The sequence below is a fragment of the Lagopus leucura genome, unplaced genomic scaffold (assembly GCF_019238085.1).
Source record: "Lagopus leucura isolate 7727_CA_CO unplaced genomic scaffold, USGS_WTPT01 Super-Scaffold_100030, whole genome shotgun sequence".
In the NCBI taxonomy this organism is placed as follows: Eukaryota; Metazoa; Chordata; class Aves; order Galliformes; family Phasianidae; genus Lagopus; species Lagopus leucura.
In genome coordinates, this window is record NW_024962281.1 from 200565 (window position 1) to 214904 (window position 14340).

A 14340-nucleotide genomic window follows, 5' to 3' on the forward strand; every position below is an offset into this window, starting at 1 on the left:
CTGCTGTCTCCCTAAGGCAAGCAGTGCCCTTGCAGCTGCATGTCCCTTTAGTTGGTAAAAAGCAAACCCCAAGGAGAGCTGGCACCTGCAACAAACCCTGCCAAGCTTCTGTGTCTGTTGGATGCACCTTTGCTTCCATCTTTCCTTTCTTCATGGTGTGCTGTATGAGCTAGGCACAGCAGTGCACTTCTCTGCCTGTTTTTATTTCCCTGGAAACAGGGTCTTGCCTGTGCAGACTTCAGGTTCCTGTGGCAAAGCTTATTTGAGCTGTGTCTTCCACAGCGGCGCCTTAATTTCAGCTGGGAAAAAAAAAAATGGATTTCCATGTAACAGTGTAGAAGACAGCCTGTGCGTTACTTAAACCTTCGAAAGAGGGCTCACGTGTTCCAAATTTTATGTGCGCAGACTCTGCATACTAGAAGCTTTAAAAGTGCTTTACAAAGAATCTTGCCTTTGCTTGCTTGTTCATTTTCACAGATGAAGCAACTGAGGCACAAAGCAGTGAAGTAACTTGCACAACAACTCAGTAGGGCAGAAGCTATTCCTCGGCTGTAGCAGGAATGAAGTTCATCTAGTGCAGAGGATGCCTGCCCCTCAAATGTTTTGGAGCTGGAATAGATTTTACTCATTAATGTCCAACACTGGGTTCTGTTTGTCAGAGACTGAGAAGATCCTCATTTCATGCATGTCTGGAAGTTCTGTTGAGCCCTCCATTAAAGGTTAGCAGCTACCAGCAACTTTCTGCTCCTTACAATTAATTTAAATTGCGAAATGAATGGAGCTGCGTGAAGCAGTCCGTTTTAGTCAAGGGGTTTACTGAATTCTGCACTAGCTATATGTTGTTTGGCCCCATTTTACTTTTTTTTTTTTTTGTAACAGGCTTGTAGGCAGGTATGTTACATGAATGCTGGTATGTTTGCATGCTCTGTGTTGCAGAAGAATCTATGGATAAGGTTGGCCCAAACCTATCACCTGTGCTTTCCAAGGGTGCTGCTGCCAATTCATCATGAAACTTTGGAGTCAGGCCCTTTGAGAGCCTCCTCCCACACTTGTGACACATGGGGATCACTTCGCGATTTCTTGTTAAGTGCAAAAAGTTGTTTTTTCCTGTCTGGTTGTTCCTTCTTCCCCTTTCCACCATTCTTTCTCCCTTGCTGGAGCACAAGTTTGTTTCGTACTTGGCTGCAGTAGTATGTGGGAAGTAAATGCAGCCTGGAAACTTTTCCTTAGATGTTATAATGCCAGGCTCGTCTTTAAGAAGCATGAGTACAGCATGTGTTTTCCATGGTGGTGCAGTAACTTCCATCTCTGCTTTAGTTTTAAAAAAAATAAAAACTGGAAATGTTTGTTACAGACAATCACAGGGCAGAAGCATAGCAGATAACACTGTTTGGTTTTAGAACATACCTTGCTGATTTTGTGACAGGCTTCATTATTTAGGCCCTATGACCTGCGCTACGCACATCTTGTGCTCATTTCTCTTGCCTGATTTTCCCCTCCTGTACTCTTTCTTGTTATATGCATGTAGGTGCTGTATTTCCAAGGGCTGAGGGAGGGGTGGGAGGTGGCAGAGCATCCACAGGGTACTGTGGTGTGACACGTAAAAGGTTGCAAACTTCAGAAAGATTGCTAGAGTCCCTCCAGAGAACTGAACAACAGCTGCTTTGTTCTCCTTGCAGCATTACATGAGCCATGCCTAAAACACACTTGCTGGTAAAATACAAGTTTCCTCCTCTCTGCCTGACAAAAATGAGTTTGATACAAAATGTTTGGCTATATATACATATGTATCTATATTATATAGATACATACATATAAGTATATATGCACATCTATCTGTCTGGTCACTATTGTATATAGGAAATCATTGCTATAGGTTATGAAAATGTATTTCCAACCTAGGTATGGGGAACTCAATCTAGACTTGTTTAGCTACAGCAACTGCTGCGCTCATGGTTTAGTTTTACATCTTATGTGGTACTTCTTTTGTGGTTCTGTTTTTCCTTACTTTGCTTTCTCTTTTTTTTCTTTTTCTCTCCACCATTCTTTATCCTGAAGCTGTCATCCAAGGCTTTCTGTTTTTCCTGATATTCTCTGAGACAAGGTATTAAGAGTCCTCTCAAATGAGTCTCTGCAGCCCTCCCTCAAATCAGCCAGCAAACCCACAGCAATTTATTCAGTCCTTGAGGATGGTAAACATAGCCCTGATTCCTCCTGTTTGTACTAGAGCAGGACCACAGCACTCCACTGCTTCCACACCACCACAGCGGGAGATGAGGCACACACATGATGGAAGTCAGCTGAACAAAAATCAAACTTGCCACTTTTTCTCCCCTTCTTCCACCAAATCAGGAGAGTTCAAAGACATTTCAATTCAAGCACTTCAGACAAAGATGTAATTGGTGAGACGAATTTAGGCAGTTTGGTTTGAGAAAGAAATAGGGCTTCTTGCCATATTACCAGCCTGGCTCACAGCTCTATTCTCACTGGTGTGCCTGCAAACCCATGTAAATTTTATTTTTTGTTTGTTTTTTTTTTTTTTGCACACATTCTTCATTTTCCAACTCCCTGCTGTCATCTCAGTGGGGAATACCCTCTGAAACTCCAAAGCTTTCAGTTTCCTGGCATTCCATGAGAACTGGATAGGCCAGGCTTCTTCTCATTAGGGTGAGGTTCAATGAACAGCCATACAGTGGCTGGTGACTGAAAGTTTTTTTTTTTTTTTGTTTCTGTTTGTTTTTCCCTGCCCTTTTTCACATCAGCACCTGTTTTTAGATATAATTTTGTTCTTTTTTTTTTTTTGGTGTTTACTCCAGAACAGAAGTGTTAATGATTTGGCAGAAAGACCCTTTGATAAACCACTGGACACGTATCTGTATTATATGTATTAATGTGTAGAAGAGAATCCTTACTGTATGTAAAGTTTTATGAATGGTTATTTTTTAATTTATGTATTTAATATAGGATTCAATGACCTCTGGTGTTTTAGTTTGTATAAAGAAAAAATAAAACAGCAGCATTTTTAAAAAAAAAATCTCACTTTACATTCACAGAGATGTTTAGTGTCTGTCCGGAATCTGTTCGGTGGTGCGGGTGGCAGAGCCCCAGCCCAGCTGCTGAGAGGTGGGGAGTCTCCTTCTCTGGAGGAATCCAGACCCTCCCGGACGTGTTCCTGTGCAGCCTGCTGTGTGGGGTTGGGCCAGGGGAGCCCTGGAGGTCCCTTCCAACTGCCGTGGCTCTGTGACTGTGTCGAGGCTGAACAACTAAGACATACGGAACGCACCTTCCTGGCCTCCTCTGCTCTGATTGCTTACAGCTTCCAGGGAGAGTGGAAGGGCCCGGGGGGGCATAGCGCAGCACAGTCGGGAGCGCAGGCGCAGGGAGAGCTGCAGAGGCTGTGCTGAGCGGGTTGGTTGGCGGGAGGAGGGCAGGCAGCTCTCCCAGCGTGAGCCCATCTTTGCATTACTGACTTTGTGCTACACCTGTGTACCGAGGGGAAAAAATAAAGAGAAGATGCTGCCTCTTTTGTGTGGCTCAGGTAGATGGGGAGCCCTTATTGGGCTCTGCCTCACTTTGGGAAAAAGACATCAGAATTCATTTTACAAACTCTTCACACACCAATGCTCTGAGCTGCTGAGAGCTGACTTCCTACAGCAGCCTGTAAAAAAGAATGGGGCTCAGTTAACTGCTGCGGAGAGGCCGCGCGGTACGCAGGTGATGCACAGCCCTGTCGGTCAGTGCGGCAGAGCGCCCTGCGCCGAGCGCCGTTCCGTTCTCTGCGTTACCACGGGCTCCCCAGCACTGCGCGAGCGCTGCGCGCGACTCCGCGGGACGCAGAGAGAGCCGCCGGCCGGCAGGTGGCGCTGCCGCCCTCTGCGCCGCCGTTCTCGGCCGCTCCCCGGGCCCGCGATGCGCGCGCCGTGCCGCTCTGGGCGGGACGGGCAGCGCCGCGGCTGTGGGGGCGGTAATGGCGCGAGGTCCGTTTGTACGCGGAGAACTTCGGCATTGAAGTCAGAGAACTGGGGGGGCTCCGTGCAGGTGGACGCAAATAGCGCTGGAAGGCAAGCTGCGATACCGTGCGAACAAACCGCGTGGGAAGAGGACTGAGCTGATTGCGGGTTGAAAAAAATAAAGATGCAACGAAAATGACGGAGAACAAGTTGTCATTTTGCCAGGCTTCATCTTCCTGAGGTGCCAATGTTCTCCACTGCCATCCTGGTGCACCACATACATTTAACTTTTCAGGTCATGCTTCTTACGAGGCTCTACCTTGTTCAGAAAGACGCCCAAGTGGCCGCACAGAGCTCAGTGTGACTCCTGCGCGCAGAAGGAAGTTTGTTCCAGTTGTGCCACTCAGCCGAGCCGCGCGTGTTGTGCAGCCTTTACGTAAAACAGCCTTTGGTGAGTGAGGAACCGCGCTGTGCCGCAGCTGCAGCTTTGGGCAGCACGGCCGACGCTCACCGCTTCTCTGAGTGCGACTGCGTGCGCATCGAAGGGTCTGTCTTCTCTCTGCACCATTTGGAGAGCAGCGGTTTCCGATTGCGTGGCACTGTCCGAACGTACCGAAACCCTCACGGCTGGAACCGTGTTGTGTGCTCTGCTGAGGGGGGCTCAGTTTCTGAGCATGGCAGAAAAAATAGGCTGCAAAGCCCCATCCGTGCTTGGACAGAGGAGCCCGCAGCCTGACGCGAGGCGCCGTTCAGTGCCTGCCGCAGCGTGCGGGCCCCGAGTGTCGGGCACAAATGGGCCGCTTTGCACAACAAAGAAAATCCTGCAAAAAAACGTTCAAGCCTGAAGCAGGTCTGAGACCAGACATACAGTGATTCCGGTGTGCACAACAGATGGAGACTTCGGAGTATGGAGCCACTAATCTATGGATTACAGAGTCCCTAATTACAGACTGACACTTACATTTCTGAGTGGAATTGCCAGCCCAGGGAGGAATCTTGCAAATCAGCATTCGACACAGAATGCAGTGTTAGGGATAACTGGGGACGGAATCAGATGTTGTCACCATGTCAACCTTTTACACGTTTGTGCTTCTGAATGCTGCATGCAGTTCTGTGCCACTGCAGATGTTGAAAACAAGGATAGCAGAGCTGGGAAGGGCCCAGAAAAATCTGCATGTGCGATCAAAGGCATGGCCTACAGCTGTACCCAGCCCTCAGTGACAGATACCTCCTCAAGAGTTAGACATAAATCATGCACACATTTCTCAGTATAAACAGGTCAGCGTGTAAGAACAGATAACAAACTGAGTTCTTCATCATCTTCAATTTCTTAACCACCTGATAGTAGCAGGGATTACAAAAAGTTTTAGCACATATGAAATTGAGCAGTGCTTTAAGTCCAGAAGTCCTAACTGAGATGCAGTTATATAAATATATAAAATATAAAAAGCAAGACATGAAGTAGGAGGTATATTTAAGTATTAACTTGAATGTATTACAGCACTTGCTTGGCTGTATGAAATAAGCATTTGAGGTCCACTAACTCATCTGCTGAAGTGAAGGTCAGCAGTCATGAGTTCTCCAAGAGTGTAGCTGTAGTAGAAATGCTAAGTCAGAGCTTGAAGCAGTGATGGAGCACCTGGTGGGAAGACAGGGCCAACCCAGGGGAGCTCAGCTGTGTGCAATGTTCTGTGTGATGGAAGGGCTGCAGCCAGGATCCATTCCTGCCCAGACCTCATTTAAGGGTTGGCAGTGGAGGAAAGGGTATCTTCCTGGAGGTCCCTGCATATCTGAAGCTTTCTAAAGGTAAGCAGAGTTTCTTCTTATGCTGTTGTGATTGTGGCTGCTGTATTTGGGCTTGTCCTCTTTTGCTGTAGCTGGAGACTTTGTCACCCTGCTATTATTGCTGTGCATTCCATCACATTATAGCATTACAGCAGTATTTGTGGCTTCTGTGGTCCTGTGCCACTGAATAACTGACTGTAGGTTATTGCATGCTGTAACTACTGAAGATGTATCTTGGCAAGCTGGATTAAGCTGGGGCTTTGTAAGTGAATCTCACCCTGCTCCTAAGATGGTGTTTTCTCTCTTTGTAAGTGGTACCTGGAGCTCTTGTGAGAAGTCTAAACCAAAAAACCAAGCAAGTATGTGTACTTAATAAATTCTTATCTGCAGAGGACTCGGGGAGAATGAATACTTACAAAATGAGGTGACTTGCAAAAAGAATCTGGAGATTCAAAAAAATTGTGTAGCTTCATCTGGTTTCCTTTAGATGCATAAAACAGAGTTGCTGAATTACTGCATTCTTGCTTGATGTGTAACACGAAATCATATTACTAAGCCCCCAAACACAGCTGTCTGTTCACCACACCCTGAGCAGCGCTTCACCACTGTCCTGGGCAGGAGGGCAGATGGCTCACCCAGGGCAGTGGACCTGCAGGCTGTGCACTGAGAGGTCCAGGAGGGTAAGAGAGGGTGGAATGTGGCAGCGAGCAGCAGGCAGAGCGAGGAAGGCTTTCAGCAGGAACTCAAGCAGGAGATAACTCTGTTGGCACTTAACCAACAGGCATATGCTGAAATGCTTCCCAGGACAAGTGTATTATCTGGTGATTGAACTCCCCTTAGGCCCATCTGAAGCCAAAAGTGAAATGCCAGCTTGAGTGCTTTGATATTGGGCTTCTGGAAGTGTGCAGACGAGTTATCAATGAGATGGCATTTCAGTCTCGTCTTGGAATTGGTTTCCTAACAATTCTCTATACATAGAGCTCAATTTGTACCATAAAGAAATGTGGCATAGTGAATACTGAAAGTAGTTAAATAAAAGCCTTTCCTGAGCATTTAAAGAGTAACTAAAGGGAGCAGTCTCACCATTGAATGGGATGGGCCATGCCTCCAGTTAGGGACACTGGGAGCTCTCCTCGTTTTCACACTTCCCCAGTCTATATGCGTTAGCTTCCATCTGCTACACAGCTGACACTTCGGTCAGACAGCAGTGAAGAGAGTGAGTTCATGGTGGAACAACTCTCCTTCCTGCAGTCAGCCACACACATCATCTAACTGCCACAGAACACCTTTAAACTGCAAACGTGCAGATTGATGTGCACCCACAAGGGACATCTGTTCCAAAGTTGCCTTGTGTGGAGGACTTGCAGTGCTTTGCAGGAGCCAGTGTAGCTCTAATATGATTCAGTTCTGTATCCAGGATCTATTCCCAGTGGAGTGGCTGAGGCCACCCACAATTACTTCTTGCAGGGAAGGATGCTGCTCTCCATTGCTAAAAAGCACAGCAGACTCTGTGTGTTCTGTTGTTACAGTCTTGAGTCAGGCACAACAGAAACTGTGCTTGTGTGTCAGCATCTCTTTGGCTGAACTACATCTGCTCCTTCATGGCTCCAGTCTGGGGCAGGCTATTTCCTGTATGAACAAACTGCAGCATACATTCAGCACTAACATTAAAGAAGTGACTCGTTAGTTTTTAGTTTCCTATAATAGCCCTGATTATGTTCTGTGCATTCAGAGATCTGAATGGAGAAGCTTCTGGAGCATAAAGTCTTTTGTACATTCTCTGTGTTTTCCCTGTCCCAGAAGTTGAGTAATGTTAACCTGACACAAAACATACTTTACCAAACAAGATTATTATTATTCTGCTTTGCGAAGTCCAGGGGAAACATAATGAGCTTTGCTTCCTAGAGGCAGATAGGGGAAGTCTGAAAGCGGTGCCTTTCCCTTTCAGTGGGGAATTCCCTGCCCTTCCAGAAGTTCAGCTGGCACTACGCAATGTTTTTCAACAGCAGTTTCCAAGTTAAGGATCTGAACTTTTGTCCAGGCATGATTAAAATACAACTGGATGGGTTTTTTGAATTAAGGGAGAGTATGCACTGAAAAAGGAAAAGGGAAGTTGGCAGATTTGGAAATATTCCATGCATAGGAATGTGATTGCTTTCATGAGGTATCTAGAAATATATGTATTTTCATGAATGAAACCTGAGGAAATCTTCCATGAGCATTCAGGCAGGTAGCACAGGCTACAGCCTTTGGGACATCTTGCTGCTAAGAACAACAGTATCTACCAAGCATAATAAAAAGACAAGCTACAATAATTTAGATTATTTTGTATATGAAACAGTGACCAGTTTGCCAAGCTTTATTCTTTGTCCTGGGTAAACCAGCCAGAACAGTTAAGGTAGCTTAACTGATGTGGGCTGTAAAAAGAATTTGAGCATTCCAGCTTAGCAAGAAACACAAGCCTTTATTTTTACCTTCACAACAAAGCATGTGGAAACTTTCAGAGTTCACCATGGTAAGTGCTGCTTGGGTTTTTAGCAGTTATCTTAGGCACTGAACGAAGGATTTGAATATTCTGATGTTGACAGCCACTGTGCAAGAACACACCATAGACATAAGCTGCTCAAGCATCTTGCACACACTCAAATAATCACTTCTATGTCAGAGCATGCATATCAGAAATAGTAGAAAGGTAGAAGGAAAAAACAGTGAAGTAGAAAGACCATGTGCCAAAGGTGACCTGCCATGTTATCCACGTCTTCGACTCAGAAATCTGTAGTAAGAGGAGAAAATAGAGGGGAAAAAGGAAAGAATTTTAACTTCTTGGTTTGCAAGCTCTGAAGCATGGTGTGTTTGGCAGTAACAGAGCTGAAATCCCTAAAATATTTTTGGGATGTTTTGTGGGATGTAAGAAAGCTATGGATGTGGCTCTGGGCAATCTGGTCTGGTGGTTGGCAACCCTGCACATGGCAGGGGATGAAATTAGATGATCGTCGTCCTTTTTAACCCAGGACATCCTGTGATATATTGCAACCAAGGCATGAGTGTGTCTGGGGTGCAGACTGATTGCAAACTCAGACATTCAAAGCTTATCATGAGTGGGTACAATACTCATACGCTTTCCTAGGGAAATGACCAGAATGCTGCTTTCTACAACTTTCCATTTCAAAGCACTTCACTTTATGAATAAAGCTCACAGCCATTTGACATTCATAACTTGTCGGTGCTCTGTAAAGTGCCCCCATCAAAATGCTTCAATCTGGGCCTTGGGCTCTAGCCTCTCAGGCAAGGAAACGTGTCTTATCTGATCATCTCTCTCTGCTCTGTATTTTTCATGTTTGCTAAAATTCTTAGAGTGGTGATGCTTAGCACAGTGGTATGCTGTGGAGCACAGGAATGAGCCTGTGGTGTGATGAGTCTGTCTGATTCTTTTCACTGCTGTCTGCCTCTGGTATGTGAAGACGAGACACTGGCTTAGAAGTCATGGCAACTGAGATGAATGAACCACGCTGGAAATGAGGAAAAGCCCCTTCAGACCTTACAAAAGAGGATTTAAACATATAATATAAAGACAAAACTTTAATGTTAATATAGTGTCTGTAATCCTGTAAGGGCATGTAGCACTTTACCTCTATCTAAACTATTCTTCCAGAAGTGTTAGAGGTTTAGTAGCATGACTTTTACTGCCTCACCCTTTCAGGGAGCAGTTATGCTCAGCAGAGGGTGGAATGGAGCACAGTCCTCCACTGCCTGCTCTGCACATCTTTCTGCAAAGGAAAGCAGTGCAGAACCAGGCAGACATTACAGTATCCTGATTTACCTGCAGCTTCCTCTTCCAGCTTCTGAGACAGGGTCCTGAAATTAAATCTGGATGGCATTCAGGGACAGTTTAGTACTTGAAGTCTCTACTGTCTTCACAGAGAAGGAAAATAGAAGGAAAAAACAGAAGTTACAGCACTCTAGGAGCATAACCCTGCAAGTACGTCTTGCATGTTTGAAGGTTTGCTGCAGAGCAACCTCCTATCACGGCCCAGCGGAGCAGACCCTTAGCAGCTGTGCACATCACACTTCAGTCAGGAAGAAAATCTATTTGGATAAGAATTTTGCTGGGAAACAGGACTAGTCCACGTGGTCTGAAATTGGACCAACTTGCTCAACTCCCCTCTCTCTGGATGCACCATAAGCCTAAGGCTGAGTGAACGTGGTGGGATTTACTCTGGCCAAGGTCTGCCTTTTTAATTCACTTCTTCCAGGTGCATCCAGTGCAGCTGAGTTTGGGTTCTGGCCTTCTTAAAGAGATGTGGGCTTGATGTGAGGAACTGGAATTGAGCTCAGGGAACAGCTCATTCCAGGACCACGTGCAAAGAACTGAAGGTCAGGATGTGTGCTGGTGATAGATTTTGGTAATACAGATGACTTGTTTTTGTCATAAGCTGTGCTTACTTTTGTCTTCAGTATAATTTGCAAACTCCATAAATGGACATTATCTGTTTTGATCTATTTTAACATTTCTCTTGAAGGGATAGCCTGCTAGTCCTTAACAGCTGTAGGATAATTTGGCAGTACTTTCAAAGAGAAATTATGTAGGGCAGTGAAAACAGACTGAGCAAAACTACTCGTAAAATTGCTGGTCCCGGGTCTGCTGAAAGATTCCTCTTTTTACTGTCTTGCTTTCCTTCTTTATCCATAGGAAAATTTTGCTGCACAGCAATGAGTAGTGTCAGCATCAAGGACTTTGTTGAACTGCCTTGAACATATTTATTTCTTGCCTGCCTCTTCTCAGTGCACCTCAGAGACGTAATTGCTTTGCCTGACCAATGGAGTCAGACATGGTTTGTTTGCCAGCACCATGAAAAAAGAGGAAATGTTTACCTCTGTTACAAAACATAGCAAGCCTGATTGTGATTTCAACTGCACTGGGTTTGCACAAATCTATCTCTATGGAGCCACATTTCTGTTAATCCAGCTTTACTTTTACTTTATTATATATTTTAGTTTCAGCTGGGACGATGTTTTTAAATAAGGATGTGATAAAACCAACTCTCCTAGCCAAGATGAACACAGCAAGATGAAACCATCATCGCTATTTTGGATACATTTAACAGGAACCACTATGAAGTAGAAATGCAAGTAAAGTTTGGATGGGTAAATTTTTCATGCGAATCACATTTGCAAGTCAGTCCCTAAGAGAAATGTCAGCATCCCCTTCCGTCTTGGCTGCACCACAAGAAAAACAGACAACTGCCTAATGTGGGTCCAGTCACCAACTCGTTTTGTAATGGTGGTGGGGGAAGAATGCTGCAACTATTGGGCTGGATCAGACCTGGTAATTCTCTGGTGCGTATGTCAGGCTGCGATAACAGCTACCTTCACAAGGCTGAGCTTGGATGGCTGCAGTGTCCCTGTGAGCTGGGGTGATCTTGGTGTTTAGGCTCTTTTTCTCTGTTCTTTGCATAAAACCTTCAAGGGGACTGTTTTAGCTTAAATAAAATCTCTAGAACTTATCTTTTCATTTGAATGCTTCTCTCCTGAAGCGACTTCCTTCAACAGAGAGGGATTTCAGCCAGGATTTACTTTGATTCTCAGGCCAACAGGAATAAATCTCTATGTCATGATTTCTCTCCCTGCCTCTGCCTGCAAACAGATGGAAGACTTCAGTGTTTACTACATGGCTCTGTGGTATGGAGTGGAAAGCAGAAATACTTCCAGACTTCCTCTGGACTGGTGGTATTCTGACCTCTGTGGCTCTGTCCTTGCTCAGCATCTGTCACCTCGGTACAAATCTCTGTAGTAATCTGCTACGACAAGACCTGGATCTCGCTTTTCATTTGCCATGTATTTTGCACTGCTGAGAGGGGGGGTAAACAAAAGGTTATAACCCAAACTGTGTGAGCAGAGACCATGGCAAGGATATAGAAAGATGTAAAAGCAGCTGCTATCAACCATCCTGAGCGGGCCAGAGCCCTGGTGAGAGGCAAGCATCTGTACAGGAGAGCTGGAGGCAGAGTGGACTTTCCTGCCTCTTGGAAAGCAACAGCAGGGATCTGCCCATAGGAACAATTGTCTCTATGTTTCAGTGCAGGTGGTTTCAGTGTCTCCCTAGCCTCTCCTATGAAGCTGCTGGGTTTATGAGCCCACTGTGCTGTCTGAGGTGATAAACCAGGCAATGTAACACATTTGCTCTGTGAGGCAACAGTGGTGCTGACAATGCTGGAAACCAAATGCATCACAAGCTGAGCGGACAACAGTTTTGCCTGCAACTTCAAATGAACCTGAATTTAGCCTCTGGGAGCCCCACACCCCTTTCTGAGCATCCAGGACCCACTCCTGTGCTCTACACAGAGCAATGACATTGCTACTGTCAAGCCCTCCTGGGCCAGGGCCTCTTTCTGCTCCTTGCAGGCTGGTTCCTGTCACGCTGACATCAGCAGCCTGCTCAGCCTGCCTGCTGCTCATGCACTGTGTCACTGGCCTGTCATTTCTGTTTCCAGTTACAGTTCATCCCAATAAAGTCATGACTCACTGGGGGAAAAGCAGAGTCTGCAAGCAGTGCTGGAGCCAAGGCTTTGCTCAGCTGTTGCTAATGCTTCACTGGTGGCTGATGCTGAGCCAAGACTGATGCAGGACAGCTGGCAGTGGAATCACCTCTCTTGTCACATTAAGCATCGTGAAATGAGGTTAGCACAATTTTACATGTCCTGAGATAATGACGCTTTCCCAGCCCACTTACTTTCATCTGTATTTGTGAAAATCAGCAAGTAGTCAGGACCACAGCAAGCACAGGTTCCAGGTCCTGTGAGGTGGTGCTCACTGCTGTTTAGGGAAGAGGTTTTTGCTTCAGTGTGATGGCAAATGCGTTGTGTGGCTGGATGGACAGCCAAGCAGTCTGTGATCTCTCAGTTACAGTCTGGTTCCTGCAGTGTTTATGCAGTTAAGGTGCTTATGTCCTGGGCTGTACCAGTAGGTGTAGGGCAGTGACAGAAAATGTGCACAGGGAAAGTCCTGCCTACTTCTCCAGCCAGGTCAAAATATATTTCACTGCTTGCATTTTTGCAATCGCAAGAAACCATATAAACAAACATTGTACCTTTAAATCCACTGTAATTCTACTCTGTAAACATCTAATTACTAATTATACGCATGTAATCACTGGCATATAATCACTAATTATCTCTAGATACACCACCTGTTTTTGCTGTAGAGCATCAGTATGCTCTCCTGAGGCTAGGAACAAGGCTGTGTGCAGGGAGATTGAAGGGGAGACCACTTCAGGTCTGGAGAAAGAAGCAGAGGCCAGGTTTCCCAAAGGGAAATTTTCTGAACTCCTGTTTCACAATTGTTATTTGCTAACTTTTTGGCTATCAGCTCATTTCAGGACAAAAATCCAACGTGTAGAGAATTTCCTATAGATTTTGTTCAGCACTAAGCAAATCTGGAAGCAAAAGGCATTGCTCCATTTCAGAAGTATTCTTGGAATAACCCAGCACAGAAGATTATAGATCTGTTCTAACATTAGGTAAGTGTTCTCAGCGTGGAGACTGAGAGCATGCTGAAGTCAATCTGTATGTGTTGTTAGAAGGAATACACTCTAGGAGTAGAACAGAATTCTGAAACAGATATGAATGTTCTATGAACCCGCTTTCCCTTGTGACTTTAACATGAAATGATGAATAGGCTTTTGACAATCAAATGTTTTTTCTTTGACTTTGCTGAAATATTTCATTAAAATTGCCACCCTACTTAATAGCAGCTTGTCAGATGCTGCCTGTGCCTGTGATGAAATCTTTCACCAGTACCTGATGTAAAGGCTTATTTCCCACCTCATATCTCTTCCATATTAGATACCCATCCTGCCTTCTTTGCCAGGTTCCAGCAGCACAAAGTATGCCCTTCTAGTCTCACCCATTTACTTATCTCGTCCACTGTAGCATATCCAACACAAAGCAGAGCTGACAGGGTCTGTATTGCCTTGTTTAACTACAGGTGTGTAGGGCAGCACAACTGCCAAACCAGATGTGCCCAGATTGGGCCCAGTCAAATAAATGGCACGTTCATAGGCTCCCACATAAACTCATATGCTTGGGAACAAAGACATTCCTGTGAGTAAACTCTGTTCTGGAAAACTGATTTTAAATCAGCTGAACATCAGCTCCCAGCATGACTCTGTGGCAAAGACAATTATCACCAGTTCTTTGATGTCTCAACAGACATATCAAACGTGACTACATATGGATGTATTTAACATTGCTGTACTATTGCCATGCTGTCATCAATTCTAGCTGCCTGCGTTTCCAAAAACTGCCATCCCTCCAGACACAATCATAGCAGAAAGACTGGAAAACTGTCTGTGGTTTCTTCTCAAGGACAACAACACAACCTTTGTCACGTCAAAGAAAAGGTTACATACCATTTGATCACAATCTGTAAATGTCAGTATGAACTGGCAGATAAAGCATGATCCACTTGCGTTCCCTGACTGATGATGGTAACAGCCTACTCTCAAAAAGTGTGCCATTTCTTGGGAAATGGGAGAAGCCAGTCATCTCTGACCTCTGCCTCTAAATCTAAACAGGACAGCAGACTTTTCTTGTCAAGTTTGGCTCCT